The following is an 18,715-nucleotide window of genomic DNA, read 5'->3' on the forward strand; positions in this document are numbered from 1 at the left end:
AATTTTGGGAGAACGTCATCGCAAGGTGATCGTGATCAAAGTAATGATTCAATGAAGTCGAAGACCAAACAAGCCTGTTATAGTTCAAAGTATTTGAAGGGCTTGTTGGGATTAATTTGAATATGATGGCTTCAATTCATCATATGGGACTTTGAATTGAATACGTAATGCGAGCAAGTTCAAACAATTGAACTTGGTTTAAACACAACGAGTCCAATAAAGTTCTGACATGGTCACTACAAAAACCATGTATACTATAAAAAAAGGAAATCGAGTTTTTCAAGAATTTTATCGATTAGATATGAAAGAGTCATTGTTTTGCAAAACGCGGTTTACAAATGCAAAGATCGAGTATAGTGAAATGATATTTGAGTTTTGATAAAATAACAAATTAGAATGAAGCCCTCCAAAGGTCTTCATAAATCAAACGAACCACATGCGCAACAATAGTGCATGTGTAATGTGTGGATTTACCAAGAAATGAAGCAGATCAATATTTGCTACTATGAAAGAAATCCTTATGGTATGATGACCATTAAGGGGAAGTAGCAATGCAAAAGTCTATTTACAGAGGTCAGAATTTTAACAAAAGAAATTTAAGAATTTTATCTGGGATTTTGTGTGATAACCGTTGTTTAAAGGACATTACCAAGGAAATGTCGAATGAAATAGGAGATTGTAAAGGTATATGACTTCTTTTGCAGTGTCAAGAATTGGATTAGACTATGCACCGATTGTTGTGAAATCTTGTTCTATCATACCTCAGCAAGCTTCATATCATTTGTAGGATCATGTGGCAAAATGCTGCTTTTTGATTAGTAGCTTTTCTGCTGACGGGATTCGCATTGGTGTCGACGTGCCCAATTATAATTTCCAAAGGCCTTGCCTTGAAAGACGTGTGTGATATACTTCAACGTCTGTGGACGTATAATTTATGTTTCATGTGTTTTCTTGTGCACTAGCACAATTTTACATGCTTCTTACTTGCGTTAATAGTCTATGGTAATGCATTGGAAATTATTATACTTTTGATGGTGTCCCAACTTAACGGGTTTCCATTGTTATTATTGTCGCTCGAGTTACGAGGTAGATGATCAAACGAAATAATGTTTGATATTGATATATGTAAGAGATTCTTGATAAAGGAATCTAGATTTATTATTGACACAAATGCTTGTGCTTCATTTCAAATTGTCAATCCTTATGGTTTTTGGATATCCTTATAGATATATATAATCACATATTTCACATGCTGTTATACACATACTTTTCATAAGATTAATGTATTTAACAGATTCATAATTTCCAAAAACAAGTCAGATATCAGGTCATGATACTATTTAGGGAAATCTTGTCACTTGTTTAACATATTATATACCTGCTTACTCGGTTCTAGCCGGAGAGGTAACCTTAGTATATCCGGACAAGCTGGAGAGTCTGCTACGCCATACCCAGTCTTGCCGGAGAAAATTTTAGATTTTCCCATAAATAGTATTTTTCTTAGATCACGATTTGAAAAGTGCATTTTGACTTTCAACAAGGACTAAGCAAATTTGTCTTTACATGACGGATCATGTTATAGAACAAAGTAGTACTAAAAAATAAGAAATAACAGTGGTCAAGTGTTATTGCAATTTTTTATTATACTTGCAACGTTCTAGTTATTATCCTTACGGCATACCAACCCATCACACTTTATTTACACACGTATTTAGCTTAGCTTGTACTAAGGCATCTTTTCTTAAGTTCAATTCTAAACGCTATCATGTGTGCTACCAGTTAATAGCAATTTCCTAACTCTTTTATTTAAGCTTAGGTATTATTATCACAACACCTATTGGCTTAAGTCAGTGGCTCTGATACCACCTTCTGTCACGACCCCCGACCCACCCTGGCCGGAATCGGGAGCCGCGAACAGCCCAGTGGTACCGGTGATTATTTTGAAAAATATTGCAGCGGAAATTTCATCAGGACCGTGAGTTAGGAAAAATATCAGAGTTTAGAAAACACCGGATTTTATTTATTAAATAGATGGAGTAAATCCATGTTTTATAAAGGTAGCTTTAATAAGGGATAAACCCAATTACATAAAACAATATTTCTTAATTTGATTTAATTGATAAAATAAGCCACTTCTTGAAGCCCTTCAGTGCCGTATCCAATTCTTACTCCAATCTACTGTAATTACCTGAAACGCGTTTTAAAAAGGTTCTGTCAGCAGGAAATACTGAGTGAATCATTCATTTTGATAAAAAGACACATTTGTTATAATATACAGTATTAAGAGCGATTACAATTGCTCCTATCTTATAATTATCTGGTCCAGTTGTCATTCGACCTGATCTATGACTGTGGTCATATCACTATTGGGTCCTGTCACCCAACAGTGACGTGTATCACTATTTAGGTCCGGTCACCTAAAAGTGACATATATCATGACTTAGGTACGCCCACCTAATCTGATAAACAACAGTAATGTGCACAATACCCCACTTACTGCCAGTAACTTTAAGATTTGCAAAGACTTAATCCTTGTAATTATAACTGGAAAGCAAATAGGGTTTTGAAAGTAATTTTGATAAAAAGAGAATGACTCACAGTATAAGCATGCAGTATTGATTTAACAAGCTTCTTGATTCTACTTCTTCTGATAATTAAGCATATACTTTATTGATTTGAATCTTCTGATGACTTAACAGCTTGTTTGATTGTAAGTGTGTGGTTGGGAGTATTCTGGTAGTTAAACATATAGTTTAACAGAATGGAATACGTATTTGTGTAAAACCCAAATCAAACCTAACGGTAGTCACGAGATTCGAACCTTAACAAAATTCACAAAGTATAACACTTTGGATTCCGTTTACCGAAATTCACCAAGTATAGTACTTTGGATTCCGTTTACCGAAATTCAAAAAGTATAGTACTTTGGATTCCGTTTACCGAAATTCACAAAGTACAACACTTTGGCATTCGTTCGTTGGTTCCTGCATCGATTGGACAGAACGTCGCTTTGGTGATTATTGGTTACAACACCAACGTATAGAGAGAAGAGTAGAAAAATGAACAAAGGAAAATGAATCCTAAGCTTCCTATTTATAGGTAGGAAGTATGAAATTTCTAGGAAGTTTCCTTTGTATTTTCTAGGAAATTTTACCTATATCTTTTCTAGGAAGTTACCTATACATCTTCTAGGAAGCTTCCTACCCACATATATATATATATATCTTCTTATAGCTTCCTTGCACCTTCCTTTGATATTATCTATTTTATATTTAATTTACTTAATTAAGCTTAATTAATCTTGCTTAGCTTAATTAATCTGGATTAACTTAATTAATTTTGATTAACCGATTAATTAATCTACTCAGCTAACTAAACTGCTCAGTTTATTTAACTATTAGGTTTACTTAGCTATTAAGTATTCTAGCAGCTTCCTGCTCACGGGTTCTAATTTCTAGATACAATGGAACTCGTATTAGTGTATTAACACAATTCAACTTTAACGACAACCACGAGATAGAAACCCTCACAACGAATGACAAAGTGCGATACTTAAACATCCATCGAATTCACGACGAATTACAAAGTATAACCCGAGTTTGAGCAGCACTTAAACATCCATCAGATAGTTTCAATCGATCGGATAAAGTATCGTACCAGTGATTAGAGTTATTACCCTAATAACGAGTAGAGTTTCGGGGTTTTAGGGCGTTGATAGAAAGAAACGGAGATACAAAGAGTAGGACGACGTTTTAGACCGTCGAACTGAGCGATTTGAACTGATCCCAAACCCCTGGCTTTATAGCCAATTTTGTTACCTCCCGCGTGTCGCGCACGAGTCGGCCTCCCCTGTCGCGTGTCGCGGGGAGGGTCGACCTAGCTTCGGTTGCCACGTGTACCACGTAGGTCTGACACGTGTCGCAGTGTCATGACGCGTGTCCTTGGCCGCTCTTCTCATCCAATCGTGCGTTACCAAAGAGTACTATCATTTTGGATTTGAAGTTAAGCTGTTAGTGTGAAAAAGACATCATCTTATCCTAAAAAATTTAACTAGCAAATTGATAATTTATAAAAGAGTTAGAATGAGATATTACAGACCCACTCGAGCAACACCCGAACTGATGTTCTGATCACCGTCTTTTAGCGTGTCCAAGCTTTGAAACTTCTCTGCAAATGTGAGGATTAAGAGAAGTGGAGATGGGTGGTGGCGGCTGATGATACAGTGGAGGTGGGTTATGGCGGGGGCAATATTGCAGAGTACAACAAACCATAGAGGGTAATAAGAAAAGACAATTTACTCATTTTACACCAGGAGGTTAATATTACAGAGTAGAACAAACCATAGGGGGTAATATGAAAGGGCAATATAGTTATTTCACATTCCAGTTAACAAATCTCTTAATTTATTTGACGGCATGGGGTAAAATTGCGACAGAATATCAACGTTGGGGGGTAAAATTGCAATTATTTTGTTAGAGGGGGTCAGAGTGCCAATTGGCCTAAACCACAGGGGGTAAAATCGCAATTTACTCTTTTGTATAAATAAAGGGGTTTAAGTGTAATAATATTAGGGACTAAAATATAATTAGTGTTTAAAAGACCAAGTTACCCTCATTTTAGGGGTGTTTTATAAATAAGAGGGAAAAAGTTCTTATTTTTTGGGTATCTATCGGTGTCAGTACTATCAGGCCCTGATATCAGTATTTTTTTTAATTATTATCGTAAAATAAAAAAATACAATAATTAGATCATTTTTATTAAACCGTCTTTATATTAATACTAATCGAAAAAACGCAATAATTAGATTATACTAATATTACATTTTTTAACTATGAGATCAAGATTATATAGAAGTATGATTTACAATTTTTTAGTATTTGACGTGTGTAAAACACGGGCTTGTAACATTTATAAATTAAAACATTATTCAATCTAAGTTTTCTTTATATTTAATCCGTGTAATACACGGGTTTATAGACTAGTTAATAATAATGAGAACAACGAAGAGAGTCTTGAGCATTTGAAATATGATAGGACACATTGTATTAATCACTTGTACACTAATGCATCATCTACTTGTACAGTTTAATCCGTACAACAATACTGACCAAGGCAACTATCGAAACGTAAACAAAAATGAGTAGGTCAACAAGGTACCTTTGGATTTTTTTAAAACATTATATTTATAAGATATGATAAGAATACGTAAAATAATTATAAGTTTGCTATGGAAGGGGAGAAGTGTAACTAATTAGCCACAATTTTGTAAAGAGTAAACAACATTTTTACCCCCCGGGGTTTAGGCCAATTGGCACTCTGACCCCTTCTAACGAAATAATTACAATTTTACCCTAACGTTGATGTTATGTCGCAATTTTAACCTCTGTAGTCAGTCAACAGTTATTTGACTGTTATATTGTCACGACCAACGACCCACACTGGACGGAATCGGGAGCCGCGAACAGCCCAGTGGTATCGGTGATTATTTTAAAAAATATTGCAGCGGAAATTTCATCAGGACCGTGAGTTAGGAAAAATATCAGAGTTTAGAAAACACCGGATTTTATTTATTAAATATGGAGTAAATCCATGTTTTATAAAGGTAGCTTTAATAAGGGATAAACCCAATTATATAAAACAATATTTCTTAATTCGATTTAATTGATAAAATAAGCCACTTCTTGAAGCCCTTCAGTGCCGTATCCAATTCTTACTCCAATCTACTGTAATTACCTGAAACGCGTTTTAAAAAGGTTTTGTTAGCGGGAAATACTGAGTGAATCATTCATTTTGATAAAAAGACACATTTGTTATAATATACAGTATTAAGAGCGATTATAATTACTCCTATCTTATAATTATCTGGTCCAGTTGTCATTCGACCGGATCTATGACTGTGGTCATATCACTATTGGGTCCTGTCACCCAACAGTGACGTGTATCACTATTTAGGTCCGTTCACCTAAAAGTGACATAAATCATGACTTAGGTACGCCCACCTAATCTGATAAACAACAGTAATGTGTACAATACCCCACTTACTGCCAGTAACTTTAAGATTTGCAAAGACTTAATCCTTGTAATTATAACTGGAAAGCAAATAGGGTTTTGAAAGTAATTTTGATAAAAAGAGAATGACTCACAGTATAAGCATGCAGTATTGATTTAACAAGCTTCTTGATTCTACTCCTTCTGATAATTAAGCATATACTTTATTGATTTGAATCTTCTGATGACTTAACAGCTTGTTTGATTGTAAGTGTGTGGTTGGGAGTATTCTGGTAGTTAAACATATAGTTTAACATAATGGAATACGTATTTGTATAAAACCCAAATCAAACCTAACGGTAGTCACGAGATTCGAACCTTAACAAAATTCACAAAGTATAACACTTTGGATTCCGTTTACCAAAATTCACAAAGTATAGTACTTTGGATTCCGTTTACCGAAATTCACAAAGTATAGTACTTTGGATTCCGTTTACCAAAATTCACAAAGTACAACACTTTGGCATTTGTTTGTTGGTTCCTGCATCGATTGGACAGAACATCGCTTTGGTGATTATTGGTTAGAACACCAACGTATAGAGAGAAGAGTAGAAAAAATGAACAAAGGAAAATGAATCCTAAGCTTCCTATTTATAGGTAAGAAGTATGAAATTTCTAGGAAGTTTCCTTTGTATTTTCTATGAAATTACCTATATCTTTTCTAGGAAGTTACCTATACATCTTCTAGGAAGCTTCCTACCCACACACACACACACACACATACACACACACACACACACACACATACATATATATATATATCTTCTTATAGCTTCCTTGCACCTTCCTTTGATATTATCTATTTTATATTTAATTTACTTAATTAAGCTTAATTAATCTTGCTTAATTTAATTAATCTGGATTAACTTAATTAATTTTGATTAACCGATTAATTAATCATACTTAACTTAATTAACATATTAATTAATCTACTCAGCTAACTTAACTGCTAAGTTTATTTAACTATTAGGTTTACTTAGCTATTAAGTATTCTAGCGGCTTCCTGCTCACGAGTTCTAATTTCTAGATACAATGGAACTCGTATTAGTGTATTAACTCAATTCAACTTTAACGACAACCACGAGATAGAAACCCTCACAACGAATGACAAAGTGCGATACTTAAACATCCATCGAATTCACGACGAATTACAAAGTATAACCCGAGTTTGAGCAGCACTTAAATATCCATTAGATTGTTTGAATCGATCGGATAAAGTATCGTACCAGTGATTAGAGTGATTACCCTAATAACGAGCAGAGTTTCGGGGTTTTAGGGCGTTGATAGAAAGAAACGGAGATACAAAAAGTAGGATGACGTTTTAGACCGTCGAACTGAGCGATTTGAACTGATCCCAAACCCTGGCTTTATAGCCAATTTTGTTGCCTCCCGCGTGTCGCGCACGGGTCGGCCTCCCCTGTCGCGTGTCGCGGGGAGGGTCAACCTGGCTTCAGTTGCCACGTGTCCCACGTAGGTCTGACACGTGTCGGAGTGTCATGACGCGTGTCCTTGGCCGCCCTTCTCATCCAATCGTGCGTTTTTCCTCGATTTTCGTGCCGATACTTATCACGTATGCTTGGTCTTGATTCCAATCAATTTGGTTTTTAATTATGAATCTAATAAGACTATTTTTATGCGATTTGGTTTGTCGGACTCCAAGATTCCTTACCCCCTGAATTTTCCAGATTGAGTATACAAGTTTCATCACGTGCAGTTCTGGTTTTGATTACGGTTTGTTATCGAGACTATCTTTGAGGGTTGTTACATCCTCCCCACCTTGTTTTAAATCTCGTCCTCGAGATTTGGGTTACGATATCTCTTTTAGAGTTATGTCATGTCTTAGTCAGTAAGAACAGTATTAAGGTAGATGGTACAAAATCAAAATATCAAATTTTGTGAATATGTGTTGTACAAAATAGGAATTAATAATTTAACTGAATCAGTTCAAGAAATCAATGTCAAACGAATGAGATGAAATGATATAATTTCCAAGGTGACTAGGTTTAAGCCAAAAGATATATGATCAATGAATGTTTACAAGTTTATGAATGATTTTCAGAAACAATAGAATTTAATGTCAACAGAAAATTCATTTTGACTGTCAACTGATGAAGATTCAGAATCAACAAGCTTGAATAAAATAGAAGTATGAAAAATGATTTGTCAACTATTGAATAGAAGAGAAAAAATTTAGTGTGTTGACATTTATTGAATTGCAAGGATACACCGAATTACAATAGAGTTTAGTGTATCATTGTCTTAATACATAATTGTATCAAGACCACTTTTCAAGGATGAGTCAAGCAAAAGAAATACATGGTTTTGAATGATTCGTATGCTTATGATTAGCCCAAGTTACAAGTTTATACCGACACCGCAAGGTGTCATAAGGATTGAAATAGCTTAATAATTACGGTGATCGAACAAATTCACCGTTTTCATAATCAACTGAAAGTTTTAAGGAAATAAATTTGGATATTCATTTCGAATAGGATTTTCAATTTGATGATGAAAAGACCAAATGAATATCATAGAATTTTAAATGAAAGAATCTTTAGAGGTACACAGGAATATAATATGAATTTGTGTACTCTTATCTTAACACATAATTGTATTAAGATTGTTTAAGATAATGAACCAACAGAAATTAAATAAATAAATCCCTACATCAGGGGTAAAAATGAGATTAGCTCAAGCTTCAAGTAAATGAAAACGCCACCACAAGGTGTCGTAGTGATCGAAATAATAATAGCGGTGACTAAATGAGTTCACCATGCTTGAAACCAAATGAATATTCAACGAAGTAAATTCGAATGTTTGCTTCAAACAATCTAGTAGGATTTTTGATTGAAATTGAAACAATTAAATGATGTTTTTCGATCAAAGATCAAGAAATGCTCGATTGATGTTGTAAGAACTATTTAAGAGATACACTGGGATATAATAGGAATTTGTGTATCATTATCTTAGCACACGATTGCGTTAAGATGGCTTTTATAGGATAAACTAACAGAGCGGATTCAATATAAATAAATTATTAAATCCGTATATGAGGTGTGCAAACGAGATTAGCGCAAGCTTCAATTTTGGGAGAACGTCATCGCAAGGTGATCGTGATCAAAGTAATGATTCAATGAAGTCGAAGACCAAACAAGCCTGTTATAGTTCAAAGTATTTGAAGGGCTTGTTGGGATTAATTTGAATATGATGGCTTCAATTCATCATATGGGACTTTGAATTGAATACGTAATACGAGCAAGTTCAAACAATTGAACTTGGTTTAAACACAACGAGTCCAATAAAGTTCTGACATGGTCACTACAAAAACCATGTATACTATAAAAAAAGGAAATCGAGTTTTTCAAGAATTTTATCGATTAGATATCAAAGAGTCATTGTTTTGCAAAACGCGGTTTACAAATGCAAAGATCGAGTATAGTGAAATGATATTTGAGTTTTGATAAAATAACAAATTAGAATGAAGCCCTCCAAAGGTCTTCATAAATCAAACGAACCACATGCGCAACAATAGTGCATGTGTAATGTGTGGATTTACCAAGAAATGAAGCAGATCAATATTTGCTACTATGAAAGAAATCCTTATGGTATGATGACCATTAAGGGGAAGTAGCAATGCAAAAGTCTATTTACAGAGGTCAGAATTTTAACAAAAGAAATTTAAGAATTTTATCTGGGATTTTGTGTGATAACCGTTGTTTAAAGGACATTACCAAGGAAATGTCGAATGAAATAGGAGATTGTAAAGGTATATGACTTCTTTTGCAGTGTCAAGAATTGGATTAGACTATGCACCGATTGTTGTGAAATCTTGTTCTATCATACCTCAGCAAGCTTCATATCATTTGTAGGATCATGTGGCAAAATGCTGCTTTTTGATTAGTAGCTTTTCTGCTGACGGGATTCGCATTGGTGTCGACGTGCCCAATTATAATTTCCAAAGGTCTTGCCTTGAAAGACGTGTTGTCACAACCCCCGATCCCTTCTTCCCGGGAACGGGCGGCCGTGAGCCAGTTGCGGTGGTATCACGTTATTAATTTATTTGGCAGCGGAAATTTCATCAGGACCGTAGTTAGGAAATGTTTAAATCAGAGTAAACCACCTTATTTTATAATATCAAACACATGGGTGAAACCCAAGTTTTTATTACACACTGAATTACAGGGATAAATCCCACTTTATTGAAATAAACGCTTTCTTTTATTTAGGTAACTTTTATAGCCACTTTTCCAAGCCTTCAGTGCTGTCCAGCTGGCTTCTAATTTGGCTTTCACATTTTGTTACATGAAACGCGTTTTAAAAAGGGTTTTGTCAGTGGAAAATACTGGTGAATGAATCTCAGTTTAATCAAGAATTTTTAATTTAACTTAAACAGTATTGAGGGCGATTACAATGTTTCCATCTACCCAATTACTCATTCAGTAGTGTCAAGTCTGACTGAGGGTCATATTACCCATTGGCTAACTCTTCGTCCAATGGTAACGTTACTCACATTTTGTATACAAAACCCCAACATACCGGCAGTAATTGTAGAATTACAAAGACTCAATCACTGCTAAATTGCATTATAAAAAGGTTAAGGTTTTGTAAAAACTGTTAACAAAAAAAGAGATTACTCACATTGCTATTTTAGGGTTTTCCTTTATGATTTCCTGGTGAATATCTATAATTTACACAAATGCACGTGTGTTAGTATAATAACCCATTTTAACATTAGTAATACCCTCCCCGAGACGGCATTCCAACGACTACGTCGGGCAGAACCACGACAGCCGTTACGGAACCCTAGATCAATCGGGCAGCGTATCTAATACGTCTCCAGGGGTTATAATACTTACATCGTAGCAGAACCTCGCTAATTTAGGGGGTATAATGCCCGGCTATAATAACTCCCTACAGAAATTGTGATTTGAGAAACGAAAATTGAACGAGCAGACTGAACTCCCGTTGCCTCCTATTTATAGTTGTGAAATCGGACATCCTCGCGGCCCGCGTGAAGTAAGGCTAGGCCTTACGCGGCCCGCGTCAACAGGCGGTCAAAGCGTAGCTTGTCCGGATCACCTACTAGCTTTGACACGATGATGACACGTGTCGGCTCCGGGTCATGCCACAATTCAGGAGGCTCGCGGCCCGCATGAGCTTGAGGTGAGGCCCTACGCGGCCCGCCTCAGCTTAACAATTTTTGTTTTTATTTATTTTATATAGTATAATCTATTTTCGGGGCTCGGTTTTCACATACGGGGTGCATATAAAGACAAATTGACATACTTAAAATTATATTAGGGTGTCGGAATTATTATGAGAGGTGTTAGTTTTACCGAGGGTTGTTATACGTGTGTGATATATTTCAACGTCTGTGGACGTATAATTTATGTTTCATGTGTTTTCTTGTGCACTAGCACAATTTTACATGCTTCTTACTTGCGTTAATAGTCTATGGTAATGCATTGGAAATTATTATACTTTTGATGGTGTCCCAACTTAACGGGTTTCCATTGTTATTATTGTCGCTCGAGTTACGAGGTAGATGATCAAACGAAATAATGTTTGATATTGATATATGAAAGAGATTCTTGATAAAGGAATCTAGATTTATTATTGACACATATGCTTGTGCTTCATTTCAAATTGTCAATCCTTATGGTTTTTGGATATCCTTATAGATATATATAATCACATATTTCACATGCTGTTATACACATACTTTTCATAAGATTAATGTATTTAACAGATTCATAATTTCCAAAAACAAGTCAGATATCAGGTCATGATACTATTTAGGGAAATCATGTCACTTGTTTAACATATTATATACATGCTTACTCGGTTCTAGCCGGAGAGGTAACCTTAGTATATCCGGACAAGCTGGAGAGTCTGCTACGCCATACCCAGTCTTGCCGGAGAAAATTTTAGATTTTCCCATAAATAGTATTTTTCTTAAATCACGATTTGAAAAGTGCATTTTGACTTTCAACAAGGACTAAGCAAATTAGTCTTTACATGACGGATCATGTTATAGAACAAAGTAGTACTAAAAAATAAGAAATAACAGTGGTCAAGTGTTATTGCAATTTTTTATTATACTTGTAACGTTCTAGTTATTATCCTTACGGCATACCAACCCATCACACTTTATTTACACACGTATTTAGCTTAGCTTGTACTAAGGCATCTTTTCTTAAGTTCAATTCTAAACCCTATCATGTGTGCTACCAGTTAATAGCAATTTCCTAACTCTTTTATTTAAGCTTAGGTATTATTATCACAACACCTATTGGCTTAAGTCAGTGGCTCTGATACCACCTTCTGTCACGACCCCCGACCCACCCTGGCCGGAATCGGGAGCCGCGAACAGCCCAGTGGTACCGGTGATTATTTTGAAAAATATTGCAGCGGAAATTTCATCAGGACCGTGAGTTAAGAAAAATATCAGAGTTTAGAAAACACCGGATTTTATTTAGGTCCGGTCACCTAAAAGTGACATATATCATGACTTAGGTACGCCCACCTAATCTGATAAACAATAGTAATGTGCACAATACCCCACTTACTGCCAGTAACTTTAAGATTTGCAAAGACTTAATCCCTGTAATTATAACTGGAAAGCAAATAGGGTTTTGAAAGTAATTTTGATAAAAAGAGAATGACTCACAGTATAAGCATGCAGTATTGATTTAACAAGCTTCTTGATTCTACTTCTTCTGATAATTAAGCATATACTTTATTGATTTGAATCTTCTGATGACTTAACAGCTTGTTTGATTGTAAGTGTGTGGTTGGGAGTATTCTGGTAGTTAAACATATAGTTTAACAGAATGGAATACGTATTTGTGTAAAACCCAAATCAAACCTAACGGTAGTCACGAGATTCGAACCTTAACAAAATTCACAAAGTATAACACTTTGGATTCCGTTTACCGAAATTCACAAAGTATAGTACTTTGGATTCCGTTTACCGAAATTCACAAAGTATAGTACTTTGGATTCCGTTTACCGAAATTCACAAAGTACAACACTTTGGCATTCGTTCGTTGGTTCCTGCATCGATTGGACAGAACATCGCTTTGGTGATTATTGGTTACAACACCAACGTATAGAGAGAAGAGTAGAAAAATGAACAAAGGAAAATGAATCCTAAGCTTCCTATTTATAGGTAAGAAGTATGAAATTTCTAGGAAGTTTCCTTTGTATTTTCTAGGAAATTTTACCTATATCTTTTCTAGGAAGTTACCTATACATCTTCTAGGAAGCTTCCTACCCACATATATATATCTTCTTATAGCTTCCTTGCACCTTCCTTTGATATTATCTATTTTATATTTAATTTACTTAATTAAGCTTAATTAATCTTGCTTAGCTTAATTAATCTGGATTAACTTAATTAATTTTGATTAACCGATTAATTAATCATACTTAACTTAATTAACATATTAATTAATCTACTCAGCTAACTAAACTGCTCAGTTTATTTAACTATTAGGTTTACTTAGCTATTAAGTATTCTAGCAGCTTCCTGCTCACGGGTTCTAATTTCTAGATACAATGGAACTCGTATTAGTGTATTAACTCAATTCAACTTTAACGACAACCACGAGATAGAAACCCTCACAACGAATGACAAAGTGCGATACTTAAACATCCATCGAATTCACGACGAATTACAAAGTATAACCCGAGTTTGAGCAGCACTTAAACATCCATCAGATAGTTTCAATCGATCGGATAAAGTATCGTACCAGTGATTAGAGTTATTACCCTAATAACGAGTAGAGTTTCGGGGTTTTAGGGCGTTGATAGAAAGAAACGGAGATACAAAGAGTAGGACGACGTTTTAGACCGTCGAACTGAGCAATTTGAACTTATCCCAAACCCCTGGCTTTATAGCCAATTTTGTTGCCTCCCGCGTGTCGCGCACGAGTCGGCCTCCCCTGTCGCGTGTCGCGGGGAGGGTCGACCTAGCTTCGGTTGCCACGTGTCCCACGTAGGTCTGACACGTGTCGCAGTGTCATGACGCGTGTCCTTGGCCGCCCTTCTCATCCAATCGTGCGTTACCAAAGAGTACTATCATTTTGGATTTGAAGTTAAGCTGTTAGTGTGAAAAAGACACCATCTTATCCTAAAAAATTTAACTAGCAAATTGATAATTTATAAAAGAGTTAGAATGAGATATTACAGACCCACTCGAGCAACACCCGAACTGATGTTCTGATCACCGTCTTTTAGCGTGTCCAAGCTTTGAAACTTCTCTGCAAATGTGAGGATTAAGAGAAGTGGAGATGGGTGGTGGCGGCTGATGATACAGTGGAGGTGGGTGATGGCGGGGGGCAATATTGCAGAGTACAACAAACCATAGAGGGTAATAAGAAAAGACAATTTAGTCATTTTACACCAGGGGGTTAATATTACAGAGTAGAACAAACCATAGGGGTAATATGAAAGGGCAATATAGTTATTTCACATTCCAGTTAACAAATCTCTTAATTTATTTGACGGCATGGGGTAAAATTGCGACAGAATATCAACGTTGGGGGGGTAAAATTGCAATTATTTCGTTAGAGGGGGTCAGAGTGCCAATTGGCCTAAACCACAGGGGGTAAAATCGCAATTTACTCTTTTGTAAAAATAAAGGGGTTTAAGTGTAATAATATTAGGGACTAAAATATAATTAGTGTTTAAAAGACCAAGTTACCCTCATTTTAGGGGTGTTTTATAAATAAAGAGGGAAAAAGTTATTATTTTTTGGGTATCTATCGGTGTCAGTACTATCAGGCCCTGATATCAGTATTTTTTTTAATTTTCGAACAATGTAAAACACGTGTCGATATCCTTGACACAAAACATAGGTAGGCAGTGTCATGGGGAGCGGCATCATTATTTGTTTTTATAGTTTTTGTTCGATTAAAACTCTGCCATAACGAGGAGACGTTTACTAGTTTATTATGCAATAGAATATATGTATAACCTCTTATATTGATGGGGGTGAGCTTAAGTGAAAACTACTTTTATCGCGAAAACTCGAAAACTAACTAAAAAAGTCTAAAAACATACCATTTTTTTACAATTTTTTTATTACAAATCGCTATTTTTTATATATAGAAAAACTTTTTTACAAAAAAAAAAAAAAAATTGTAGTGCACATGTGACATATATAATGCACATGTGCAGTATAAGGTTTTTTTTTTTTTTTTTTTTTTTTGAAAAATAGTTTTTTTATGTAAAAAACTAGCGAAATTTTGTAAAAAAAAATTGGTATGTTTTTAGGTTTTTTAGTTAATTTTCGAGATTTTACTTTAACTAGTAATTTTTAATTGAACCTCCCCCTGTATTAAGCTAGAGGGTATGGTGATTGTCCTCCAAGGGAGGATGATCCGTCACGTAGGCGTCACGTCATAGTCCTCCCAAGGATGGTCAGTAGAGGGTATGGGAGGATGGTCCTACCCCACCACTTTTTTTATTTATTTTTTTTAATTTCCATGCGCTATGTACAAGTATTGAAGCCTAATGTACAAGTCACTAACACAAACAAACAAACAAAAGGGGCCCACCATTGAAGGATCGTCGTGAACGTCTGTTCTTCGACGTTGAAGACGGGGACGGGATGAAGACCGGGGGGGGGGGGGGTGGGGAGGGGGTGACTCCGGCGCCGAACCAAGACGAGCATGGGGACGTCCCCATACCCTGCAACCTTAATATCATATTAATATCGTCTTATAAAACACGTCTTGAGAATCACTACTTATGACTTCCTTTGCTAGTCCACAATCAACTTTTAATGCACATCTTCTCGTTGCCAGCCTATTGTTCAATGAGATTGAATATTCCAAGGTTACACCAATGCAAACGTCAATCAAACGGATACTCTTAGTCAAATGCAAACGTCATTCAACTTTTATGAATGATCAAAGAATGATATTAAGGGATGCTTTTTTATAAGTCCTTGAAGATCCTTATCATTAGATTAGAGTGTATGTGTCCTAATATGTCTTTAGGTTAGATATCATTGCATAAGGGTATGGATTTGTCTCGGTTCATGCGATGAGGTGGGCCCAAAGTAAAAAAAGAAATGTTTTATTTAAATATTGTGTGTAATGGATAAGTGATGAGGTGAAAATTAAGAAAGGTAATAATATTTGTAGGGTTGGAAATGAATTTGAGGTTTTTAAGCAGAGGCGTTTTCGAGAATTCACGTACCCTGTTCGAGCTTGAAAAAATATGCCCTTCCGTACAGTGGCGAAGCTTGAGATTTCCGAACGGGGTCAAAAACGTATATATTTAATAAAATTATAAAACCGGGGGTTCGAAAACGTATATACCTAAAAGATTCTATACGAAAACTACATGGCGGACACTACTGTAATGTTTTGTTATTATTTAAAAAATAATAATCAAATTAGTATTGGTCTCAGTAAACCTAATGACAAGTGGACTAAATTCAAAACCATAAAAAATAAAAAATAATAATTAAATTAGTATTGGGCTCGATAAACCTAATGTCAAGTGGGCTAAATTTTAAACCATAAAAAAATTATTTGTAAATGGATCCATATTGGAATTGTTATGTGTTTACTATTTAAAAAAATAACATATACATATCGGATTTTTTTCTAAATCGCGTGCCCCTCGAAATCACGGGCCTTGTCGGAGGTCCTCCCTGCACACCTTCAAAGCCGGCACTGTTTTTAAGGATTTGTAAAGATATTATGTGGCAGATGATGTGGCAGCTAAGGGCGTCTAAGGACGTCTAAGGACATGTTTAGCATTGTAGATAGTCTTAGAGTTAATAAAACAAACTTGTTGAAGTGAATTTAAAAGAGAAAATAAATTCACTTTTAAAATTAATAGTAAAATATTATATATCATAATATTATAATCTGTTTGGTATGAAATAATGGAATGAACCAGGGAATGAAATGAATTATTATTGTTTAGTAGGCAAGAAAACATGAAGAAATGAAATCGACGGTAAATGGTGGTGGTCGGTGGCAATGATTGTGGGTGGTTGGTTATAGGTGGCAGTGGCGGTGGATGGTGACGGCGGTGATGGTGGCTGTGACGGGTGGACGGCGGTGGGATGCGAGTGGTGACGGTGATGGGCGTCGGTGGTGTGTGGTGGTCGGTGGTGGGTTGGTAGAAGGTGGCGGTGGTGGGTTGGTGGTGACAACAGTGGTGGTTGGTGGCGGCGGTGGGTGGCAATGGTGGCGGCGGTGGCGAAGGGGGTGGTAGGTGGCGGAGACTGGCGGTTGTGGCGGCGGAGGTTGTGGAGGTGGTAGTCGGTGGCGGTGGTGGTAGGTTGCGGGTGGCAACGACAAGTGGGTGGTGCCGATGGTAGGTTTGTGGTGTTGTTAACGAATGGTGCAAGAGGGGATAGAATGAAAAAAAACCATGGGAAGCAGATGAAACGATTTTGAGGGAATGAAATGCGTTATGTAGTGGGTGATTTCATTCTATTGACCCAAATCAACCAGATGAAATGATGTTGTAATGGTCTATTCCATTTAGTGTCTCATTTATTCATGCATGCAAAACTCTACCTTAAATGGGTTAACAAGTCGAACTCCGGTTATGAGAGTGAACCTCGCCTTTTTGCTTTTTCCATCCACCGATTTTTCTCATTTATCACGGTATTAGCTATCAGCTCACTATATCTTACTAAGGGGAGAGGGGGTAGTCACTAGTGATAGAATTCTATCACTCTCAATATCCAATCAACTCATGTCATGTCATCACCCAATATTCTATCACTAGTGATAGAAATGTAGTGGGGGTGGTCACTAGTGATAGAATTCCATCACTCACAATTTTTTTATTTTTTATTTTAAATTAGAAATTAACAATAAAACACTAAAATTATAAATTCATATATGATAATAGGGAAACAGAATGAATAGTAATTCATATATATTATTATACTATTAATAAAAAAACTAAATGAATTATTATACTATTAATAAAGAAACTAAATAAACAATAATTATTTATTTCAAAGGCTTTTTTTATATGTTTTGTTTAGTGTTTTTTAATATGTAGTATTTGGTTTTTTATATATCTTATATAACTTGCGCTTTTTTAATACATGCAAATCACGTGTCGGTATTCTTTGGTCATATCAAGATTTTTTCTTTATGGGTTGTTGTAACGAGTGTAGGTGGCGTAAAAAAACAAACCAATACCGATCAAATTCTCGCTGTGTTGGTATATTTTTGGTCATATCATGATTTTTTTTTAGTTTTTTCTCTATTGGTTGCTATAGCAAGTGTCAGTACCGAAGTTAAACAAACTAATACCCAACCACAACGCAACGCGAGGATTTCCGGCGCAACGCGCGGATTTAATAGCACTAGTTTCATTAAAATTAAAACATATACTAGTTCAATTTAATATACTAGAAATATTTTAGGCTACAATTTAAAAAAAAAAATTCTAAAAAAAACTCTACTCCTCGTCCGACTCATGAAACTCCAAACCTAAAGAACCTACTAGTTCGATTAAATCGTATCTCAACCGTCGGAACAATAAAGAAAATCTATTTATTTTCTTTATGTATGTTTTTAACAATTCAGAATTTGCAAAAAGCACATCACTGAATGTAAAATAATACCTGAATACAATTTATAAAATAATATAATTGGAAAGAAACTTTGTTTTCATA

Source organism: Helianthus annuus, chromosome 16 (assembly GCF_002127325.2).
Source record: "Helianthus annuus cultivar XRQ/B chromosome 16, HanXRQr2.0-SUNRISE, whole genome shotgun sequence".
NCBI lineage: Eukaryota > Viridiplantae > Streptophyta > Magnoliopsida > Asterales > Asteraceae > Helianthus > Helianthus annuus.